Below are 19,143 nucleotides of genomic sequence, written 5' to 3'. Positions count from 1 at the left end.
TGGGACATTCAGGTGATAGTCACATGCCTGTCCACCTGACCCCTTCAACATGTACAGTTCTAACTCATTGTTTAGGGCAAAATCCATGCCTCAGTTTGGATCTAGAATGTCCTCCAAAGCCCCATGTGGTAAAGGTTTAGACCCCCAGTCACCACTATGGAGAGGTGGTAGCATCTTTTAAGAAAGAGAGCCTAGAGGGAGGAAGTGAGTTCACTGGAGGAAGGGATATTGGGAGCCTGATCCTTCCTATCTCTCTTTGCTTCACAGTCATCATGAGGCAAGCAGCTTTACTCCACCACACAGTCCCCACCATGATGTGCTGGCTCCCCGGGTCTTGCTAACTTGCCAAGGCTGACCTTGAACATACATAGTATGTTCCGCCTATCCACATAGTAATAGAGACTCAAAATGATTGGCTAACTAGTAAGTCTAGAAATCATAATTGTTGACAGGCAGGTTAAGTAATAAAATTCAATATAAAAATTACAATTGAAAGAGGAAGTTTCAAGTTTAAAATAAATTTTATAGGACTTACAGGGAGAAAAAAGTCATACTTTGCATAAAAGCTAGAAAATCTTACTCTTTGTTAAGAAAAATATAATTGAGCAATGATAGAGTAAGATGATCACATATAGGACTAACAACAAAATATTTGCATTCTAAATCCTAATAAAAGGATAAAAGGAACCCAATAGTACATCAAAGGGAAAACAGAGAACAGACAAATGAAGAAACATGTGAAACAGAAACAATTTATGACAAAAGTTACATGACATGTTGCAATAAATGTCAACTCTCCAATTATCTCTGGTTCAGGACACTATTAAAAATATTCTAACATAAAAAAAAACACTTGAGGCAAATTGAAATAGAAAAGCTTTAAAAAGAGAAAAAGGAGAGGCAGAGACAGAATGGGCACAGATATAAAAACCAAGTACAAACAGACACAATGAAAGTAGTGGTGGCAAAATACAATTTAAGGCAAAAAAATACTAATTCAAATTTTAAAAATGTGATGCATTGGATGAAAGTGTAGTTGATAATACATAAAAACAGCATCCAGCTTTTATCCTCCAAAAAGCAAAGAATCAAAATACATGAGCCTAAAATTATAAGAATGAGTGTTATAATTTAATAAAACGTTTCCATTAAAAATAAATAACTAAAGATGCAAAAGAAGCTGGGCATAGTGACACTGAGGCAGGAGGATAGCAAATTCAAGGACAACCTGGATAACTAAGCAAAATCTCATCTTAAAAATGTTAAAAAAATGTTGGGGATGTAGCTCAATAGTAGAGCACCTCTGAGTTCCATCACCAATACTACAATAAAAGAAAAAAAGGATTCTCACTGAGAAACTGGGAAAAATCACCTGCTATTAGAAACTTGGATTCATCACACAGGGCACAACAAGAAATAAAACTAGGGTAAAAAGAATGCATAAGCTGTGTGTATTAAGAAAAAAACAAATGCACATTTATGAAAAAAATCACATTTGCAAACTCCTATAGTTTATTATTTTAAAAAGACTAAAACACAAAGAACAAATTCAAACATCTCTAGTGGTTAAGAATATGGCTCTGTGGCTGGGGTTGTAGCTCAGTGATAGAGTACTGCCTAGCACATGTGAGGCACTGGATTCAAGCCTTAGCACCACTAAAAATAAATAAATAAAATAAAAGTATTGTGTAAAAAAAATGTGGCTCCAAGGAAGAACCTATTATAGGTCACTTTTTCTTGGTCTGGTTGAAGCTGCAAATGGAATCTCAGGGGTTGAGGTGCTGCTATAGTGACTGGGTGTCCATTTGGCAAGGGATTCCACACCATAGACAAATATAACAAAACCAGAAATTAATTACATACATGTTTAAAAGAAAGAAAAACTTAGTCATTTGAAAATTAAAACCAAACTCTGGCCTAAATAACTGGGCCAAGGAGGAAATTAAGATACAATAATAGTCTGTAGACAATTAGGACAATAAACACAATCATGTGTCAAGACAAATAAAAGAGGCAAGAGAAATAAAAGAGGAGGAAAACTAGTTATCATGACACTTGTGTCTTTTATAACAGAAAGAAATAAAATAAATGAACAACACAAACCTATTCTTAAGGCAAAAGGAAGAATAGTCAAAAACAAGTGAGAGCAAAACATGACAAAATTTATTAAAATCCAAGAAAGATAATAAAATAGATAAATCTTTTAAAAAATGTAAGAATATAAAAGTTTATCAAGAGAAAAAATAATTTTTAAATTAAGAATAATTTGATAGGCATTCATAAAAAACCTTAGAAAATTCAATGATATCATAATTTTTGTTAAAATATTCAACAAAATCAGAGTAAAGGAAAAGCTCTTAAAATAGAAAATACAGGTATGCAGTGGCTCATACATGTAATTCCAGCTCCTGGGGAGACTGAGGCAAGAGGGATCAGAAGTTCAAGTCCAGCCTGGGCAACTTAGCAAGACTAATATATATATATATATATATATATATATATATATATATATATATATATATATATATATACATATATATATATATATATAATTTTTAAAAATATAATAAAATAAAAGAGGCTGGGGTGTAGCTCACAGGTAGAGAGTGCTTGTCAGCACAAAGTCATGCATTCAATCCCAGCCATCACCAAATTAAAAAAGGAAAAAAAAAAAAACACAAAAGATGAAATTGAGTCAAACTCAACCTCCTCCACTCCCACCTCACAATATAAAGAAAATCACAGATTTGGATGTTCTTACTAATAAATTATTAAAATTTGTCATAGGGGAAAAGATGCTGATGTGCTTGGTTACAGCAGGCACTTGGCTCAGTGCTTTACACTTATTTGTCAATGTGTAAATACACATGTGCACACAGAGTATCCACTATTATTAATCCGCTGTTCACATGAAGAAATTATAGTGTGGAGATGATGGTCCCAGGTCTGGAAAAAGGGACCTGAAGGTGGTGATGGAGCTCAGTCCAGAAACCCATGATCTTTTAATCTATAGTGCCTATGGCTTCAAACTATGGTCCCAGGACAAACAGCATGGGCATCACCTGGGGGTTTATTCAAATGCCAGTTGTGGAGCCATGAGCCCAACCAATTACATCAGAAATTCCAAGAGTGTAGCCCTACAGTGTGTGCTTTCACAAGCCCTTGGGGGATTCTACTGCACAATGAAGCTTGAGAATCACCCTAACTTGGCCCCAACTCCTGAGATGCACATTATAATTTGGGGGAGAGTTTGTAAAACTTCAGGTGCCCAGGCTATCCCTAAGTCAATGAAAATGAAATCTCGGGGGTGGGGGAAAGTCTTGTTTGAAGTTCCTCAGGTGTTTACAAAGAATAGAATCATTACTCTCGTTTCTTCTCTTCAAATTATTCCTTTTACATGATGTTTGCAGGGGGCAAAATTTGGGAGGAAAAAATGCAATACAGCTTTGAAGAATCATGCATAATTTTCTGAGGGCCAAGAAGGGGAAACTAAATATAAATACAAATGGAAGTATAAATACAAATTTAAATGTAAGTATAAATGTAAGTATAGTCAGTTACTAGAAATGCCATAAACGCTAGACCCTCACTCGAAGCTGTACCTGGTATGTTTTCTACCTTTTAAACATCTTTTTTTTCTATACAAATATAAAGAATCCCTCTAAAGCACCAAGTTTAGCTTTCCTTTCATAATGTATCAATGGACTAAGGAGAAGGCCTAGAATAAACAGCTATTTTAATCACCTGAAGCAGAAAAGAACACTCTTGTCCCACACTACATGTTATTAGAAACAAGGGTCTACAGTTTTATATTCTCAGCTTTTGAAAAAGACTTGCTGGCAAATTCTATTCAAGTATCAACAGCCCGTTCCACTACGGTCTGGTGAGCCTCCCAATAAGAAAGGGTAGATGTTTAATACCTGTACATGATTTTGAATCTGTTTCAATGACCTGGAAACATGAGTAGAGGTCAGAACATGCAGCTCCACTAAGCAGTGCCTCACCCTGTGACAGCTGTAACCCACGCCTCTACCCCCATTGTGTGAAGCATCAAGTCCCCTTCATAGTCTTGTGTGGAGACAACACTGACTGTTCTCACTTAAGAGACAGGAGACAGAGCATGAAAGTTCTGCTTCTGGTTATACTTCTGGGAAGCTCTATGGTCAGTATTCGGGTTCTGCTCTCCCTAAATCCGTAGCCAGAGCCCTGAACCACTACATAAGCCTTCCAAAAGTGGCACTGAGTTCCTATGAGCAAGGAGAGGTCAATGCTAGAAGTTGATTTCCACTTCCAGGTCCTCTCACCCCTGGCAACATGACCAAGACATGGTCTTCACTTTGGCAGTGCCTTGTGTGCAGCAATGGAGGTACATGGCAGGATTGCTAACCCAACCCTCAAGGGTTCCTTTTAAGGAGGGACCCCACTGGTTCAAGACCTGCATCAATGGACAAAGTCAAGAGCAAACATGAGCAAGGAGAATCACATAAAATAGCCTCAGTCACCCACAGGCAGAGCATACCAGAATCTCTCCATCCTAAATGCTTCACCAGAGGAAGACACCACGAGCCTTCTGGAGTACTGAGAGGACCAACGTGAACTTCTCACACAGACCTTTTCATTGCTGCATTCACAGGAGAGAATGTCCTTGCCCAATGGGTTGATGAGTACATATGACAATATGAATACATTTATAAATTGAAGCTTAGTCACGTGAGTAGAACAGATCAGCACCACTGTCCTGATCTCACAGTTAGGACACAGATACCATGACATTACAAACACAGTACCTCTTGGACAAGGAAAGAACCACAGGGAAATCCTGCAGGTTGTCAGACTAGAGAATCACAGAAAGGCACAGCGGGGAGAGAGTGGCATCAGCTTCCCCAAATATCAAAGCATCCTACCTACCTGCAAGTAAACCCCAGATACTGCCCAGAGGTATATGGGAGAGAAGAAAGAACACCATTATTAAGTGTAGATTACTTACCTACAGAACTAAAATTGGAGTCACTGAAAAAAAAACTTACATTTTCATACATTTTTCTAGATTCATTAAATTTCTTTTTTTTTTCCAATTAGTGTCATTACTTTTCTAGGAACTTACAAATTACTGAAAGTTTTCACATGTAAGGGAAAATCTTTGTACATGTAATCTATTAAAAAGAAAACAAAAGTTAAACAAAAATTAAATTGATTAAATTTTAAAAAATGTAAAGGAAGATTAGGGTTTTAACTCTGTGAATGAGCACTTGCCTAGCACGTGTGAAACACTGTGATCAATCTCTAGCCCCTCAAAACAAAAAGGACGGGAAGGAAATAACCATGACACCTCCATTACCAACCATACCCCCCCACCACAACATTTCACATGGAACAGTTTATAAGAAAACAAGGCATTCAGATTTGACTTCACTTTGAACAAAATCCTGTAATGGTTGGGAAATGTCCAAAACTTCATCAGAAATAAAATATAAAATAGCCCTTGGATTTGAACACTTTAGAAAATATATATACTCCAGAATCTTTTCAATCCACACTTGTCCCTGTAATGAAATGTGAATCATGGTGTTAGACTTATTTTTACCTACAGGAAAACTCTTCAAGTTATACCTTAATCACCCTTTGGATCCGCTAGACTGAGATCCGTGGTTAAATTATAAAGCACTGAAGACCCCAGCATCTGATTGTCTTAATCTCACTCTTTCAGCAAACCCTGTGAAAGGTGTGCAGCCCTCTCTTCCCAATCAGGCTCATGTGTAAGTTTAGGTAGGGATGCTCTATCCCCAGTGTGGCTGAGAATGGGGCAAAGAAGCATGAAGCCAAAGGAGCTTCACCAGGAACAACGTGGCTATAGAATCTGAGTGACAGCTTCCCTTCTGTACCTGTTGCTTCCTGTGGAAACCACAAGAAATCTTCTTTCCCTGTTCTCCTTCAGTCCATTAGCCTCCTGATGAACCCTGGTGTTTTTCCACATACCCTGCATGGGACCTTCCTGCTACTTCTAGAGAACTATGAATAGAAATTTCGTCCTTCATGACAGTCATTTCTACAACTTACCATATCAAGTAAAACCAATCCCAGGTCCAATTTAAACGGTTGACATTTGGGTAGACGATCCTCGATTTCAGGGGTCTACTGGCCACTGACTGTTTTTAGAAATCAAACCCAACCCTACCCATTTTCATGTTATGTACGGCTGCTCTCATACCAAAATGACAGCTGGGTAGTCACAGAGACTATGTAGCCTGCAAAGTCAAAAACATTTACTATGTGGTCCTTGGCAGAAAATGTGCAAACCCTGTTCCAGTCATTTATTCCACAGACGGCTGTGTGGAGAAAAAAAAAAAAAAAAAGACTCACAGTGTCCCCATCACACACCGGACACTGGAAATATGAAGGTCCATCTGAGATCCCAGAATTCCATCTCCTACAACATAGGAGATGTTATGTTGGCTTAAAAACTTTTTGGGGAAGTGCTATCAGTTACCCATGAACCCTGGAGAGACTCATATAATCTTAATGTGACATATTTGTTCTTTTTTTTTTTTTTTTTTTTTTCAGAATTTTATTGTGATTTTTATTTTTATTTTTTTAATTTTTTATTGTTGGCTGTTCAAAACATTACATAGTTCTTGATATATCATATTTCACAATTTGATTCAAGTGGGTTATGAGCTCCCATTTTTACCCCATATACAGATTGCAGAATCACATCAGTTGCACATCCATTGATTTACATATTGCCATACTAGTGTCTGTTGTATTCTGCTGCCTTTCCTATCCTCTACTATCCCCCCTCCCCTCCCCTCCCCTCCCCTCTTCTCTCTCTGCCCCCTCTACTGACATTCGTTTGTCCCCCTTGTATTATTTTTCCCCTTCCCCTCACTTCCTCTTGTATGTACTTTTGTATAACTCTGAGGGTCTCCTTCCATTTCCATGCATTTTCCCTTCTCTCTCCCTTTCCCTCCCACCTCTCATCCCTGCTTAATGTTAATCTTCTTCTCATGCTCTTGGACCCTACTCTGTTCTTAGTTACTCTCCTTATATCAAAGAAGACATTTGGCATTTGTTTTTTAGGGATTGGCTAGCTTCACTTAGCATAATATGCTCTAATGCCATCCATTTCCCTGTAAATTCTATGATTTTGTCATTTTTTAATGCAGAGTAATACTCCATTGTGTATAAATGCCACATTTTTTTATCCATTCATCCATTGAAGGGCATCTAGGTTGGTTCCACAGTCTAGCTATTGTGAATTGTGCTGCTATGAACATCGATGTAGCAGTGTCCCTGTAGCATGCTCTTCTTAGGTCTTTAGGGAATAGACCGAGAAGGGGAATAGCTGGGTCAAATGGTGGCTCCATTCCCAGCTTTCCAAGAAATCTCCATACTGCTTTCCAAATTGGCTGCACCAATTTGCAGTCCCACCAGCAATGTACAAGTGTATCCTTTTCCCCACATCCTCGCCAGCACTTGTTGTTGTTTGACTTCATAATGGCTGCCAATCTAACTGGAGTGAGATGGTATCTTAGGGTGGTTTTGATTTGCATTTCTCTGACTGCTAGAGATGGTGAGCATTTTTTCATATACTTGTTGATTGATTGTATGTCCTCCTCTGAGAAGTGTCTGTTCAGGTCCTTGGCCCATTTGTTGATTGGGTTGTTTGTTCTCTTATTGTCTAATTTTTTGAGTTATTTGTATACTCTGGATATTAGGGCTCTATCTGAAGTGTGAGGAGTAAAGATTTGTTCCCAGGATGTAGGCTCTCTATAAACCTCTCTTATTGTTTCTTTTGCTGAGAAAAAACTTTTTAGTTTGAGTAAGTCCCATTTGTTGATTCTAGTTATTAACTTTTGTGCTATGGGTGTCCTATTGAGGAATTTGGAGCCCGACCCCACAGTATGTAGATCGTAGCCAACTTTTTCTTCTATCAGACAGCGTGTCTCTGATTTGATATCAAGCTCCTTGATCCATTTTGAATTAACTTTTGTGCATGGCGAGAGAAAGGGATTCAGTTTCATTTTGTTGCATATGGATTTCCAGTTTTCCCAGCACCATTTGTTGAAGATGCTATCCTTCCTCCATTGCATGCTTTTAGCCCCTTTATCAAATATAAGGTAGTTGTAGTTTTGTGGATTGGTTTCTGTGTCCTCTATTCTGTACCATTGGTCCACCCGCCTGTTTTGGTACCAGTACCATGCTGTTTTTGTTACTATTGCTCTGTAGTATAGTTTGAAGTCTGGTATCGCTATACCGCCTGATTCACACTTCCTGCTTAGCATTGTTTTTGCTATTCTGGGTCTTTTATTTTTCCATATGAATTTCATGATTGCTTTCTCTATTTCTACAAGAAATGCCATTGGGATTTTGATTGGCATTGCATTAAACCTATAGAGAACTTTTGGTAATATCGCCATTTTGATGATGTTAGTTCTGCCTATCCATGAACAGGGTATATTTTTCCATCTTCTAAGATCTTCTTCTATTTCTCTCTTTAGGGTTCTGTAGTTTTCATTGTATAGGTCTTTCACCTCTTTTGTTAGGTTGATTCCCAAGTATTTTATTTTTTTTTGAAGATATTGTGAATGGAGTGGTTGTCCTTATTTCCATTTCAGAGGATTTGTCGCTGATATACAGGAATGCCTTTGATTTATGCGTGTTGATTTTATATCCTGCGACTTTGCTGAATCCATTTATTAGCTCTAATAGTTTCTTTGTAGACCCTTTTGGGTCTGCTAGGTATAGAATCATGTCATCTGCAAATAGTGATAATTTAAGTTCTTCTTTTCCTATTTTGATGCCTTTAATTTCTTTCGTCTGTCTAATTGCTCTGGCCAGTGTTTCGAGAACTATGTTGAACAGAAGTGGTGAGAGAGGGCATCCCTGTCTTGTTCCAGATTTTAGAGGGAATGCTTCAATTTTTCTCCATTCAGAATGATGCTAGCCTGAAGCTTAGCATAGATTGCTTTTACAATATTGAGGTATGTTCCTGTTATCCCTAGTTTTTCTAGAGTTTTGAACATAAAGGGATGCTGTACTTTGTTGAATGCTTTTTCCGCATCTATCGAGATGATCATATGGTTCTTATTTTTAAGTCTATTGATGTGGTGAATAACATTTATTGATTTCCGTATATTGAACCAGCCTTGCATCCCAGGGATGAATCCTACTTGATCATGGTGCACAATTTTTTTGATATGTTTTTGTATCCGAGTGGCCAGAATTTTATTGAGGATTTTTGCATCTAGGTTCATTAGAGATATTGGTCTGTAGTTTTCTTTCTTTGAAGTGTCTTTGTCTGGTTTAGGTATCAGGGTGATGTTGGCCTTGTAGAATGAATTTGGAAGTTCTCCCTCTTTTTCTATTTCCCGAAGTAGCTTGAAAAGTATTGGTATTAGTTCCTCTTTAAAGGTTTTGTAAAACTCTGCTGTATACCCATCCGGTCCTGGGCTTTTCTTAGTTGGTAGTCTTTTGATGGTTTCTTCTATTTCCTCAATTGATATTGGTCTGTTTAGGTTGTCTATATCCTCCTTACTCAATCTGGGCAGATCATATGACTTAAGAAATTTATCTATGCCTTCACTATCTTCTAATTTATTGGAGTATAAGGATTCAAAATAATTTTTGATTATCTTCTGTATTTCTGAAGTGTCTGTTGTGATATTGCCTCTTTCATCCCGTATGTTAGTAATTTGAGTTCTCTCTCTTCTTCTCTTCGCTAGCATGGCTAAGGGTCTGTCGATTTTGTTTATTTTTTCAAAGAACCAACTTTTAGTTTTGTCAATTTTTTCAATTGTTTCTTTTGTTTTGATTTCATTAATTTTAGCTCTGATTTTAATTATTTCTTGACTTCTACTTCTTTTGCTGTTGTTTTGCTCTTCTTTTTCTAGGATTTTGAGATGAAGTATGAGATCATTTATTTGTTGGTTTTTTCTTTTTTTAAGGAATGAACTCCAAGCAATGAATTTTCCTCTTAGAACTGCTTTCAATGTGTCCCATAGATTCCGATATGTTGTGTCTGTGTTTTCATTAATCTCTAAGAATTTTTTAATTTCCTCCTTGATGTCTTCTATAACCCATTGATCATTCAGTAACCTATTGTTCATTCTCCAAGTGATGTATTCTTTTTCCGTCCTTCTTTTATTGTTGATTTTCAGTTCCATTCCATTATGATCAGATAGGATGCATGGTATTATCTCTACTCCTTTATATTGTCTAAGAGTTTCCCTGTGACATAATATATGATCTATTTTTGAGAAGGATCCATGTGCTGCTGAGAAAAAAGTGTAACTGCTTGATGTTGGGTGGTATATTCTATATATGTCAATTAAGTCTAGGTTATTAATTGTGTTATTGAGTTCTATAGATTCCTTATTCAACTTTTGTTTGGAAGATCTGTCCAGTGGTGATAGAGGTGTGTTGAAGTCTCCCATGATTATTGTATGGTGGTCTATTAGACTCTTGAACTTGAGAAGAGTTTGTTTGATGAACATAGCTGCACCATTGTTTGGGGCATATATATTTATGATTGTTATGTCTTGTTGGTGTATGGTTCCCTTGAGCAGTATGTAGTGTCCCTCTTTATCCCTTTTGATTAACTTTGGCTTGAAATCTATTTTATTTGATATGAGTATGGATACTCCTGCTTGTTTCCGAAGTCCATATGAGTGATATGATTTTTCCCAACCTTTCACCTTCAGCCTATGTATGTCTTTTCCTATCAAATGCGTCTCCTGTAGGCAGCATATTGTTGGGTCTTGTTTTGTGATCCATTCTACTAGCCTGTGTCTCTTGATTGGTGAGTTTAAGCCATTAACATTTAGGGTTATTATTGAGTTATGGGTTGTTGTTCCATCCATATTTTTTTATTTATGTTACTAAACATGGTTTGTTTTCCTCTTTGATTATTTTCCCCCCTTTAGTGTCCTACCTCCCACTGTTGGTTTTCATTGTTATTTTCCATTTCCTCTTCCTGTAATATTTTGCCAAGGATGTTTTGAAGAGATGGTTTTCTAGCTGCAAATTCTTTTAACTTTTGTTTATCGTGGAAGGTTTTAATTTCATCTTCCATCCTGAAGCTTAATTTCGCTGGAAACACAATTCTTGGTTGGAACCCATTTTCTTTCAGTGTTTGAAATATGTTATTCCAGGATCTTCTAGCTTTCAGAGTCTGTGTTGAAAGATCAGCTGTTATCCTGATTGGCTTACCCCTAAATGTGATCTGCTTCCTTTCTCTTGTAGCTTTTAAAATTCTCTCTTTATTCTGTATGTTGGGCATCTTCATTATAATGTGTCTAGGTGTGGGTCTCTTATGATTTTGCACATTCGGCGTCCTGTAGGCTTCTAGGATTTGGGGTTCTGTCTCATTCTTCAAGTCTGGGAAGTTTTCTCGTATTATTTCATTGAATAGGTTGCTCATTCCTTTGGTTTGAAACTCTGTCCCCTCCTGTATCCCAATGACTCTTAAATTTGGTCTCTTGATGTTATCCCATATTTCTTGGATGTTCTGCTCATGGTTTCTTAACAGTCTTGCTGAGCTGTCTATGTTCTTTTCAAGTTGAAATACTTTATCTTCATTGTCTGATGTTCTGTCTTCTAAGTGTTCTACTCTGCTGGTAGTATTCTCAATTGAGTTTTTAAGTTGGCTTATTGCTTCCTGCATTTCTAGGATTTCTGTTTGTTTGTTTTTTATAACCTCTATTTCCCTGTATAGTTGATCTTTTGCTTCTTGGATTTGTTTATGTAATTCATTGTTGAAGTGATCTTTCATTGTCTGATTTTGCGACATATCTGTTCTAAGCTACACTGCCATGCAGAGTTCCCCACAAACTGCCAAACCTAGGTTAAATCAGTTAAGAAATGTCTTCCCAGGTTAGTCTCCTTGGTATAATTAATTGGCATTTTATCTTGTGTACTGTAGAAGACATACAGGTCCATCTAACAATGACTGTCAAACCAAAGAGACATATAGGAGAAGAAACAAGGCCATTGTATGCCCCTCTACTGCCCTTGACCAATAAATTTTGAAAATCAATAGAAGCCAACAATCAATTTTTGTCCACGGTATCAGTGATAAATAATACTGCAAAAGCTGATAATTGTCTAATTGTTCTTGACCAAGTTTAGAAGATTAAAGGTTACCAGGTTTCGAAAAAAAAAAAAAAAAAGACGACGATGACGACAGGTTACTATCTTAGTTAACTTAATGTCATCGTGCCAAGAGACTCTAATTCCAGGGGCTCTTATTTTGGTCTCAAGCTGCATGTCTTAACAAGAGCACTGGAATTTTAAGCTCCATCAAGATGTGGTCCCTGGTTTTGATGTAGTAGTGCTAGAGAAAGGAATGAGATTAATCCATTAGATCCAATTTTGTTGCATGAGGTTTTGCTCATAATTCAAAAGAACTGAAATAGAAAATACACCCATTTTAATTGACAAATAAAGTCTTTTCTGACAAGTTATTAAAGCATTTTGTTCTTGGCAAGACTTGAATACCTCACAAGTCAAGTAAAGACGCTGATTCTCTCTAAAGAAGGGATAAGTGACTTATTTTCTTTTATCCTGAAGATCAGGTTTCCAAAGAAACAAAAGTTGTTACCTGTGTGAGTCAGATTTCCATCACTATAACAAAATGCCTGAAATAAACAATATAAATATAAAAGTTTATTTTGGCTCACAGTTTTGGAGCTTCCATCCACTCTGTAATGAATTGGTTCCATTGCTTTTAGACATTCAGCAAGGCAGCACATCATGGGAAAAGCACAATGGTAGAGTAAAAACACTCTTACCACATGGCCAGGAAGCAAAAAATAAATAAAGAAAGAAAGAAGGGACAGGAATCCTACAATTCCCCTCAAGAGCAATCTCCAATGACCTTCCACTATCCCACTTCCTCAAGGTACCACAACCTACCAATAGTACCCAGCTGGGGACCAAACCTTTAACACAAGTACCTTTGAGAGACATTTGAGATTCAAACTACAGCAACACCCTCATGTCAGAGAAAAATCCACCAAATCAAAAGCTTTATGACTTTTCTAAGGAAACACAAAGGAGGGTAGTGGCAACCACCAAAAAACATACTCTGAGGAAACCTTTCTACTCTTTGGCCCTCTTTCATTCATCCTCATTATTCTTATTCTTTCCCCACAACACTTTTTTTCTATTACCCTAAGTCTTCCCCCATCCCATTCTCCTTTTCCCTGCAGAAAATGGACACCCCTTCAGGATGAACAGATCATTCTCCCCTCTCCTTATCACCAATGCCCTCAGGCTTCCCCTGCCAGCACTGAATCCTGCCCAAAGCCTCTGCTTCCGGTTCACCCCATGATCGTGCTCTTTGCTCTGCCCCTCTATATCTGATCTCTCCCTCCCCACTGTCTCCTTCCCTTGGGTTTTAAATATTTGTGTGCATTTCCCATATTCAGAAGGAAAGGAAAGGAGAGGAACGCTTTCTCTTACCATCTCCTCTCTGGCTCTTCAGTCTCTCTGCACTCTTCTTACAAATGTTGATAAAGCTTATTCTAAACCAATTGCTTCCAATGCATCAAATCAATGCAGTCTCTTCAAACCATAATCTCTCCAGTGAAATTCTCTCCCAGCTTCTCCAAAGATCATAGGTACAAGACAACTCTCTTTCCGTGGTTCTCTCTGGCTCTCACACCCACCATTATCTGACGTGGCTGAACCTCTTCTGGATCCTGCACCCTAAGTGTATGTCTTCCCTAAGGTTATATATTTGGGATTAGATTGTATACAGGCTGAAGGGTTGTAACTGTGGTAAATATAGGCTTTGTTTTGAAACAGCTAGAAACTGTACAGTGAGCTGTGAGTGATTCTGATCCCTTGAAAACTTATTAGAGGCATTTAGAGTTCCCTTAGTGGTCACTGGTGGTAGGCGAGGCTGAGGAAGGACAAGGAGTCCTCTCCAAGCCAAAGCAGCAGGTGCAGAATTTCAACCTGGAGTGGGGCGTGGAAACACGCTCTTGAAGAAGAAGCAAGCAAAGCAGAGTGGAAGACTGGAGTGGCTTCCCAAATTCCTTCCAAATCCACAAAAACAGAAAAGGCTTTACAGTAAAATAAGTTTGGGTTTTATACAAAGCCAAATGTTTTACTTTCTCCCAACACGTCTTTAAGCCTTTAATCTAGCAAGGCAGAGCTCTCAAGAGAAGTGGGAGGAAGTGTTTTTCAAACATGCTGTTACCTTCTTTCCAAGTTTTGGGTTTTCTTCTTCCATTCCCCACCCCCATTCTCCTCTTCCCTTCCCAGCCTCCCACCCTTCAGCCCCTCAAAGAACTGGCTGGGCAGGTGGAGTAGAGAACACACAGTGAGCACTCTACTATACTGCTCAGAGAAGTGGGTGGTCATCACTGCAAGCATATGAGCAGGGGAGCCAGGCAGCAGGAGCAGACCTTACAGGATCACCCTGGCTTTTCTGTGGAGAATTGGCTGCAGCTGGGTGCAGAGAGAAATTGGGGTGAGGTTACTGAGACTGTCTAAGTTGAGGACCATCTGTATATTTCCCTACTCATTTTTCAGTGTGGTGAGCCATTCCTATAGACCGTGGCCGCCATTAGAAGATGGCGCCGGCTTCCACTGTGGCCTGTGATAAACAACTCCTTTTTTGGAGAGTTGGCACGTAATCCCTTATCACCCTATGAGAAAGCTCCACGTGGCAGCCTTGCATTGGGGCTTGAGATGCTTTATTAAGGCTGGGAGGGGCATCCGGGAGAGAGAAGAAGAAATATCAAGGGCCTGAATAAACTGCTGAAAGAAGATTCCTGAGTTGCGTCTTCCTTGCGGGCAAGGGGTCGCGACATTTCAGCAGCTATTGCTCCTGAGGATTCTGAGGCTTAGGAATTAAGCAACACCTACATTTCACTGTTGTGGCTGGGACTTGGTCCTCTGAACCCCAGAGTATCCTGAGAATAGAAACCAACTGGGGTAAAGCATAATGACATGCATCTTGATCACACACACACTTTGAGGCACAACAGTCTGTTTTCATGGATAATGTGAAATCCATGTATAAAAGGTTTCCCACTGCCACAGTTTGGAATGTAGCTTGAGAGTGTCCCCCAAAGGTTCATGTGCTGGACCATTAACTCCAGTGTGGCCGAGCTGGGAAGTGGTCAAATCTTTAAGAGGTGGACATTAGTGCAAAGTAATTAGATCACAAGGACACTGCCTTCAGAAGGGATTAATGCTGGTCTTATGGGGTGAGTCCTTAAGAGAATGGCTTGTTACAAAGTGAGGCCACTCATGCTCTTGGCCTCTTCGACATACAGTCATTTCCCTTTCAGCTTCTTTGCCAGGTAGTGATACGGACAAGGAGATCTTCATCAGAGGTCAAGCAGATGGAGCCACCTGATCTTGAAGTTTCAGCTTCCAAAACTGTGAGCCAAATAAACATCTTACCTCTTTTCTCTATACATTACTCAGCCTTAGGAATTTTGTTACACCAACAAGAAAATGGAGCAATATACCCCTCATCCACAAAAAAGGGAACAGTTGCAAGGACATTTCTTTCAAAACCACCATCAGAAGTCAGACACTCTATAATGATATGCTAAATTAAAGTACACATTATGCAAAAACTATGGTTTTGTCACCTACAAAGGTTGGAATGGGTCTAGAATCTAATCTGTACCATGCTGAAATTGTTAAAACTCTAATGTTCTAGATGTTTACAAACATGTCAATCTTCTTTATGTAAAACTTGGATTTTTTATTTTAAAATTCCTAATGTCCAATTATAAAATAAAATTTTAAATGTTTTTATTAAAAAAAAAAAAAGATTATCTACTCTGGCCACACTGGTGCCAAACAGCCAGAGTCACTACAAATGACCATCAGGAGTTTTAGGTATGAAGTTGGCAAAAATCTGCATGATCTGTCATTTCAAAGGAACATTCTTCCCCCCCCTCCATTGGCTCTAAAAACTGCAATAACTAAGAAAGTAATCATCTTCTGATGAAATTATCCACATCAATCACACACATACTGGGCCCTCAGTCATCAACTCATCTATGAAATAATCCATCCAAGGGAAATAATCCCTTGACAGTACAAAGAAGAGGGCACCTTTGAAACATTACCCTCTTCGCGTCTCCATCCCGTCTTTACACCCACAGCTCTGTCATTACTGAAAGCATGAAATGTTTTACATGTAGCTATTCAATCACAGTTGTACCTCTTATCATAAATCTCATCACATGTTATTACATTCCTGTATCTTCTCTTAACTGAGACTATATTTTTTTTTTTTTTAAATTAATCCTCCTTTCAACTTAGAATGAATTGTAACCGCCTGTTGATCTGAGGACTCTCTTGGCAATATTGTCACCAGGCTGCCCCCATGCTCAAAAAGAAAAAAAGAAAAGCCTATTTCTTAAAGACAGTTGGAATGTCTGGCCTTCAGATCATACATGGAAACACAGAGAAGTCCCTGGCAGTTCTCCACAGGGAAGCACCCTGAAACAAGTTTATTTTGCTACTTCAGGAACTAAATTTCCTTAGGAGCGGCCAGGGAAGAAAGTTCTTAGCAAAATTTACCTTCTTTTTTAATCATGAATTTTAAAGATGACAATAAGCAACATTTTGAGAGACAATGCTGTACATATAAAACATTGCATATACATGAAACCTATATATAAACTGAATTAGCTGCAAACACTGGATAAAGATCACAAACCAAAAGAAAACAAAAAACAACAACAAAAAACAAACAAATTAAAAAATAAAATAAAATAAAAAACAACACCAAAATTGCCAAGATGCCTTACTTTTTGTTTTTTTGCACCTTTTCTTGTTTTCCACCTAAGCAGGTACACACGCAGACAAGGCTTCTGTTGGTTGTTCTTCTTCTGTGTCTCCATTTCTGGGCAATCCTGTTCAAGATAAGCTTTAATGGTGACAACAGAAGGAGAGTCTGGCAAGAGTCACTCTTGGCATGAGACATCTAGAAGTGCTAGAGCATGCTATCCTACAGTTTTAAATAACCAACAGTGGACATAAATATATAGGATAAGTATCATGCCAGAGTTTCCCAGGCCCACCCTCTTACATGTCCATGGCAATGCCAGAAATGCAAAGCTTTAGTATCACAAGAGTTATAGGAGTTCCCAGTATAAGTAGCTAGTCATTTTAGTAGAAGGGGCAAGACAGCAGGGCCTTGGATAATGATCCACCCTGAGCCCCAAAGTAAAGCTTGCACTGATCTCCAGGGTCCCAAAATAGCTCATGCTGACCACAATGGGCCCTCCTGAACCAAAGGCTGGGGTATCTGAGGACAGCTCTCCCAGGAATTATCTTTAACCACCTTATGCCACACCTGGAATCAATACAATAAAGGGTAGATTCTGAGGTCTCTACAGTGATTTGGCCACTGACACTAGAGATCAGACTCAGGAACAATTAACTGATCCACATGCATCCAGAACTTTCAGCCCTGTCAGAGACAGTTGTCTACGGCTTGGTGCCTCAGCTTACCTTGGACTTTGTCTTCCTCACCACTCAACCCTACTCCGTTCTAAACCAGAACTCAGATAACTAGCAGACTCACAGTCATGCACCAAACCAGATGTCCATGACCTCAGCAAAAGGAGACTAAATCCAAAAAGAATGACAGAAGGATAGATAAGGCATTCCTATAAGCCAAGAAAGATAAACAGATAAAGACAAAGCAACCTCCAGAAGCTGTATTTGAAACAGCAAAAGCCTGGAAACATCCAAATGTCCATCCCCAGGTGGATGGATGATCTAAGTGTGACATCATTAATTCTACTCAGCAATAAAAGGGAGCAAACTATTGATATGTGCTTTAACACAGATAATCTCAAAATAAATATGCTGAGTGGAAGAAGCCAGACAAAATACATTGATTCCCTTTATACACTGCTCTAGAAAACAAAAACTAATCTATAATGAGAGAAAACAAATCCAGGAAAGGGTGGGTAAGGAAGGACTACAAAGGAGCATGGGAAAAACTGAAGTGATGGATATTTTCATCACCTCGATTCCCGCCATAGATCAAAACACAAAAAATCACACATTTTTAAAAATGTGTAGTTTATTGTCCTCAGTGTATGACACCTCAACAACTATTTTTTTAAAAAAATAAATAAAACAAATTGGGCAAGAGGCTACCAAGGGACTTGGTATGACCAAGGACAAGTAGAGCAGTAGTTATATTCTCAAGTCATTGTGAACACTGAATTAGTGAATCAGGAAATACTGAGTCACTGGCCCTTCAGGAAATAGAGGGAATAGAGGAACAGAGCTCTAGTCACATTTTTGTCAACCAACCAATATATGACCTTGGCTTACATGTGTTTCTGTTTAAAGACGCCTTACTTAAAATATATTGTTGATTCATTAACACTGAATTTACAGCCAACAACACTGTAACTCATGCCCAAACAACGATCATCTAACACAAGTCTTTTCTCTATGAGCCATATTACAGCTTTCTTGAGCTCTGAAACACATCAACACTATGCTTTGGGGCCATTTCAAACAGCGAAATCACCAACAAAAAAAATACAATGGGAAAAACACGGCACCACATAGACTACCAAAAGGACACATGTCCCCAGTACAAGAGCCTTCTTCAACCTCCACTGGGAATGTGTGTGTTTTCTCACCGCTCTCTGCATGTCCATGGATGATCACAAGGGTACCATGAATATAAATTTGGGGATTATAAAAAAGTTTTAGCAAATAGGCAAATTCACAAATATGTATCTAACTTCTTTGTGCCTTGATACCCTCATCTTTTTTTAAATATTTTTTTAGTTGTAGTTGGACACAATACCTTTATTTTTATTTGCTTTTATTTTTTATGTGGTGCTGAGGATCAAACCCAGCGCCTCACACGTGCTAGGCGAGCGTTCTACTGCTGAGCCACAGCCTCAGCCCCTGGTACCCTCAACATTTAAATTGGAGAGAGGGATAGTTACTTCCCCTGACTACCATGAAGACCAAGTGTGCTCATCCCTGGGATCACTTAGAACAATACAAAGCACACATGAAGTGTGTTGAGTTTTAGCTGGTGTTCTTGTTGCCACTGGTATTACTCGGATCTGGACTCTATATCCATAGCTACAGGCACCTCCCTCCCTCCATGTGTCACGTACTTCTCTG

The 19,143-nt window shown here is 38.6% G+C and overlaps 1 long non-coding RNA gene across 1 annotated transcript in view; it reads right to left on the bottom strand.

Annotated features, from left to right (window-relative positions):
• LOC139707141 (uncharacterized) overlaps nt 1–16,886 on the bottom strand; it is an 83,270-nt gene extending 66,384 nt beyond the window's left edge. The window contains exon 1 of the long non-coding RNA XR_011708683.1: nt 16,785–16,886. This is a non-coding gene — a long non-coding RNA (uncharacterized lncRNA). The remainder of the gene's footprint in view (nt 1–16,784) is intronic.
• Between the last annotated feature and the right edge of the window lie 2,257 nt (nt 16,887–19,143).

Source organism: Marmota flaviventris, chromosome 9, assembly GCF_047511675.1.
Source record: "Marmota flaviventris isolate mMarFla1 chromosome 9, mMarFla1.hap1, whole genome shotgun sequence".
Classification (NCBI taxonomy): domain Eukaryota; kingdom Metazoa; phylum Chordata; class Mammalia; order Rodentia; family Sciuridae; genus Marmota; species Marmota flaviventris.
The sequence above is the reverse complement of the archived record's forward strand: the minus strand, read 5'-3'. Positions and strand labels throughout refer to the sequence as shown.